We start from the raw sequence: 5,856 nt of genomic DNA, 5'->3' as shown, positions 1-5,856 counted from the left end.
CAGCAGAATCATGGTCATTTCTATATTGTGTTATTTTTTTTTAAAGATTTTATTTATTTGTGTGTTAGAGAGAAAGTGTGTGTGTGTGTGTGTGTGCGTGTGCGTGTGCGCACTTGCCTTTGTGTGGAGCTCATGAGGGGGGGCGGGGGAAGGGGCAGAGGGCAAAGGGGAAGCAGACTCCCCACTGAGCAGGGAACCCAACTTGGGGCTCCATCCCAGATCCCTGAGATCATGACCCTAGCCGAAGGCAGATATTTAACCAACTAAGCCAACTAGGCACCCCCTCATTGTATTATTTCTTTTTTAAGATTTTATTTATTCATGAGAGACACAGAGAGAGGCAGAGGCACAGGCAGAGGCAGAGGCAGAAGCAGACCCCCCATGGGAGCCTGATGTGGGACTGGATCCCAGGACCTGGGGATCATGACCTAAGTGGAAGGCAGACACTCAACCACTGAGCCACCCAGGCAGCCCCCTACTGTGTTGTTTTTGAAGTGGTATAAAGAATGAAACCCAAGGTACTAAAAGGTTGAGCACTTGTAATGAATTGGAAAGCTGTTTAGAATATATATACACAAATGATATACTGCTTCCTGTGTTTCTTCTCAGTGGAAAAGTGACATTATGTAGCTGTTTCTCAGATTTTTACATGAAACTATTTTTATGTAAAAATTACGAGGCAGCCCCAGTGGCTCAGAGGTTTAGCGCCGCCTTTGGCCGGGGGGCATGATCCTGGAGACCCGGGATCAAGTGCGTATTGGGCTCCCTGCATGGAGCCTGCTTCTCCCTCTGCCTGTGTCTCTGTGTCTCTCTCTCTCTCTCTCCCTCTCTCTCTCTGTCCTAATGAATAAATAAATAAAATAAAAAATAAAAATTACGAATCCTGTTTGTTTTTTCTCTTCATTTCCTAGAAAATTAGGAGAAGCCTATGAACTGAATCATCACAGTGGGGATCAAAGTTTTTCACAGTAGGTATCTATACCAGGATGCAATATCTGGACCTAGCAAATCTCATCTCTCATGTACCTCTTCAGCCACATTGAATCCCTCCCTTCCTGAATATACCATGCCCTTTTGATCTGGCCTTTGCACTGACTGAAGCACCCTTCAATTGGTTAATTTCTACTCATCCTCTAGGCCTCAGTGTAGAGCTCACTTCCTCCAGGCACCATTTCCTGCCTGGCCAAGGCTGGGTGGGCTGTCCCCTCCAATGGAACTTACATAGCACTCCAGGAGAGCACTCCTCTTCCAGCCATTAATCATATACTAATGAAAATTCCACTTGTTTGTGCCCCTTCTGTATGCTACATCCTGGGAGGGCAGACACCATCCTATTTATCCTTGCAACCCCAGTGCCAGGCGCATAGAGATCTTTGACACATCTCTGCAAAGGAAGGGGGGACTGGATAGTGCATTGTTACTATTGCCTTGAGCTTTAAAGACATACAGATGTAAAGAAAGTGACTTTTGCCTGAATTTTGGTAGTGTGATCAATTTGTTTTAGCTTTCAGATTCTAACCTGACATACTATGTGATGTTCACAAAGTAGTCAAGAGAGTACCATGGTAGGAACTTCTCTGTCACTTTTCAGAAAAATGTAGCAATGGGGCCATTGCAAGTCTTTCATGTGACCTTACTTACATACATCGGGTGACCCACAAGTCAGCATTAGTTACCAAACAGCAAATCAAGCACATGGATTTTTAACAGGTTGAATCATCCCATTTTCTGGAAGATAATGTATCTACCATTTTGATATCAATCAAGAGAGGTATCATTCTAATGTGGCATGTATGTAAAACCTCTCCTACTCTGCAGAGCCTGTTTCTGGATGTCTTAAGCTCCTGCATTACACCACAAGCTTCCTGCATGCTTCTCTATGCTTTAACAAAAACAGTAGCCATCATGGTACTTAGCATACTGCAGATGCTCCAGGAACAGCGAATGAATTACAGAATAATAATTTTGAGTGATATAGAGGCATATGGTCACTTTTCATGTTATTTAAGTCATTCCTCATAGTAGCTTCAAGAGGTATTTATTATCATCTTTATCTTATGGAGAAGGAAATGGGGAATGTAAAGAGGCTGGAAGCTTACCCAAAGTCATGTTACTTGAATGTTGGAGACAGGAGTTCAGTCCAGGAGCGTCTGATCTGAAGCCCACCCCTGTTCCACCACCATACTCTGCCTTTCGTTACATGCTTACTGAATCAATTTATTAATAATTTTCCATAGATGACAAGTGAGTCATCAGGCACAGCTAATTCATTGGTGGAGGGTTGGACAGGGAGGATGCTGATAGATTATATAACTGAACTATTGTCTTTGGAACTAGTGGACTTAACTATTAAGGCTAATCGGGGTGATATATAACCATAAATAGAGCATAAATAGAGCTATGCACACAATAACCTGACATGCAGACATAAGGGAGTAACTCTTCTTGATAAAAAGCATCCAATCTAAGTTCATCCACAGGTTTTTAAGAGAAACAAGATGAGGCAGAAATGGCTAGTTGACTATGTTTTCCATCCATTCTCCTTTTCTTCCTTAGAAACACAATACTGAAGGGCACAGGTCCTAACCTCCCTTGCAGTTAGTTTTGGCAAACTGAATTGTGTGAGGACTTCATAGAAGTATCCTTCAAAGAAAAGAGGATTACTCTTCTGCCTTCTTTTTTCTGCCTGGCTGGGGTGCAGATGTGATGGGTTGAAATCAAGTAGCCACTGTGGATCATGAGGTAACAGGTCCAGTACTGACCAAAGCAGAGCCATAAGAAGAGTCTAGCTCATGCTGACCTTTGAGCTGCCATTTCTACTCAGGACTGGCAAATTCTGGACTTCTTCTATGTGAAAGAATAAGAAACTATCATCTTGTTTAAGCCCAAAATAGAAGTGGAAATAGCCAATTTAGTGATTTCCATCATTTAAAAAAGTGTTGCTTCTGTGTGTAATTCTGTTTCTGTTCAATTGATTTCATCTTACAATCCTGCAGCTGTTTCTACTTCCTGGACCCTACATTGAACATTAAGAGTAGCAAGCAGCAAATATCTTTTCTGTGTCATAGGCTATTTGGGTATTGATCCTCTCTAACAAGTTCACAGTGAGTCCTTTGTAGCTGACAAAGGAATTAAAGTTCAGGAGGCCACATGTGAACCCTACAAAAAAATCTCAAGTTTTGAATTATACAATTTAAAAAGTTAGGTCCCACCCCAGCTTTCCCTGATCTGACTATTATCTAGTGCCACATCGTTTTTCCCTCATATAGCATATTATACTACTTGATAGTTAGCAAATGTTTACTGAGTTTACACAATAACGTGTAAAACATTATGTTGTATACAGTGAATTCACAGATAAATCACAAGGGTTTTGATTCTTTTAGAAAGTAATCAGTTTATTGAATAAGGTAAACTCTGTGAGGTACACATAAGGAATGGCTTTATTTTTCTCTAATCTTTAAGCATGCACTTACCTTCTCATTCCTGCCCTGTAGATAATGCTTCCCAAAGATCTCATGGCTTTTTAGCCACTTTAATATCTGAAAAGTAAAGCTTACTTTCAGGTATTAAGAGACAAGTACACTTCAGTCTAAATCCAAACCTAATATCTAATTTTCTAATCCAATTACATCTAATATCATATATAATTCAGAGTTTCCCTGGCCTCCTCCAGCCCCCAGCCTAGGTCTGAACCACAGTTCAGGCATGCACAGCACGAAGGGTGTGCTGTGTTGTCTCTCGCTCTTCCATTACCCTCCACCTGTTGTAGTAAATGCAACTCTATTCTAATCTCCACCCTTTATTCCTACGACATTCCCTCTTGCTCACTTCTCTCCGATCCTGTTGGCTCCTTTCCACCCCAGAAAATACTAAACACATTCTTGCTAAGGGCATTTGGGTTTTCTATGCTCTCTGCTTAAAACACTCTTCCCCCAGCTATCTGCATGGCTCATGTCCTTACTTTTAGGCCTTGGCCCCAGTGTGTTCTTATCAGTGAGGTTTTCCCTGATCACTCCATCTCAAGTGAGACACAGCCACACCCATCACTTACTCTGCTTTATTTTTCTCATCTCACCATCTGATAAGTTATACTTCTGCTGAGAAGCAAGGTGCCTGTTTCCCCTTCTGCAGACTCCTTCCATCTTTATGGGAGAGGTTGGGAGGTGGCATACCTTTCTATCTGTGTGAGGAGAGGAAGAAAAAGGGCCAAACACTCTCAACTCCTTTGAGTTCTTGCCCTCCTTGATCTTTCACAATTAGACCACGTCCTATAAAAGTTGTAAGTGAGGGTTTTATAGATACTAGACTGATTTGTTTTCTTTTCCTCCTTTTTTTAAAAAAAGATTTATTTATTTTATAGAGAGAGAGTGAGCAAGTGGGGGGAGGGGCAGAAGAAGAGGGAGAGAGAATCCCAAACAGACTCCCCGCTGAGCAGGGAGCCCATTCAAGGCTTGATCCCAGACCATGAGATCATGATCTGAGTCAAAATCAAGAGTTGCTCAACTCACTGAGCCACCCAGATGTCCCCGGATTTGTTTTCTTTTATTAAGTCTGGCCTCAATGTTTCAGGCACTCTCTTTAGAAAGAGGCAGGGAGTGGTGGTGGAATTGTCTCTTATTTTTTTAAGCTTTGGAACTTCAGCGAAAATACAGAGGCAACATACTGAGTAGTTAAGAACCTTCTCACAAACTAGTGTGTTACATAACAAAAAGAGCATTTGAATTTAAGGTAATCATCATGATATGAGCAGATAGTTCTAAGAATTCAAGATGTCCAAATTTTAGAAAACAAGTACCTAGACATTTACAAAGCTCAAAAGCAATATAGAATTGGTAACACATTGCTATGGTGGAAAGCTACTGGTTCTGGCAGTGTAGCATTCACTCTTCTTTCTTCTTGGACTAGCACCCTTTGGCTGCCATGAAAGTTCATGGATGGATGTATGACCAAATTTGGTCCAATTAGAACAAATACTTGGACATTGGCTAGCCATGAACCTGGAAGATATATGCTAGTGCTGCTGGGGCCATCACAGGGAGAGAACTTGCTTCAGAGTGAAGGCAATAAAAAGGAAAATAGATGTGAGAAATGTAAAGAGACCAAAGTGCAATGACATTGCACTGGATCCAGCCATGCCTGAAGTCAATGCCTAGACTTTTTTATATGAGTCAATTAACTTCCTTTTTTCCCCCCATAAGCCAAGTGATTTGGCTTTTCATCACTTGCAGCCCAACAGTGCTGGCTGTTACAGCATTTATCAGCTTAAATCCTTGCCTGTGCATTGTCATCAGAGCTGCTATGTCTGTCCCTGGCATAGTTCTCAAGATGGACTTTTTCCAGGGACAATCTGGGAAATCAAAGAGGTCTACTCATTTTAAAGAATTAAAATAGAGTATAGATAATCTGTTCCTTATCTCTCCACCTGAAGTTATTCTCTGATACAACTCGAAACTCAGAATGGGAGTTAGAATTCTAATGTTTTCAAACAAAGAGATGGAACTTTTGAGTCGTCTTAAGAACATTACCACTAGGAATGTGACATTAGGTTGCCAAACATAAGATTTAGGGTGTTCAAAGAAACTTCTCAAGAATAGATTTTCTAGTGATTTAATAAATTTCAATTTATATGTCAATTCCAATTGTTGACAGTGTTGTTTGCAGTATTGGGCTGTGAAGAATCAAGACTAAGTCTCTACAGTGCAACAAGCATGGAAATTGATGAGCAATATCTGCCTTGTGTGGGGAGAGAGAGACTGAAGCTCCCCAAACTTGTGCTTGCCATCCCTCTTTTAAAGCTTTTTTTTTTTAATTTTTTTTTTTTTTATGATAGTCACAGAGAGAGAGAGAGAGAGA

This window comes from Vulpes vulpes, chromosome 13, assembly GCF_048418805.1.
Source record: "Vulpes vulpes isolate BD-2025 chromosome 13, VulVul3, whole genome shotgun sequence".
NCBI lineage: Eukaryota > Metazoa > Chordata > Mammalia > Carnivora > Canidae > Vulpes > Vulpes vulpes.
This window is presented reverse-complemented; position numbering follows the sequence as displayed.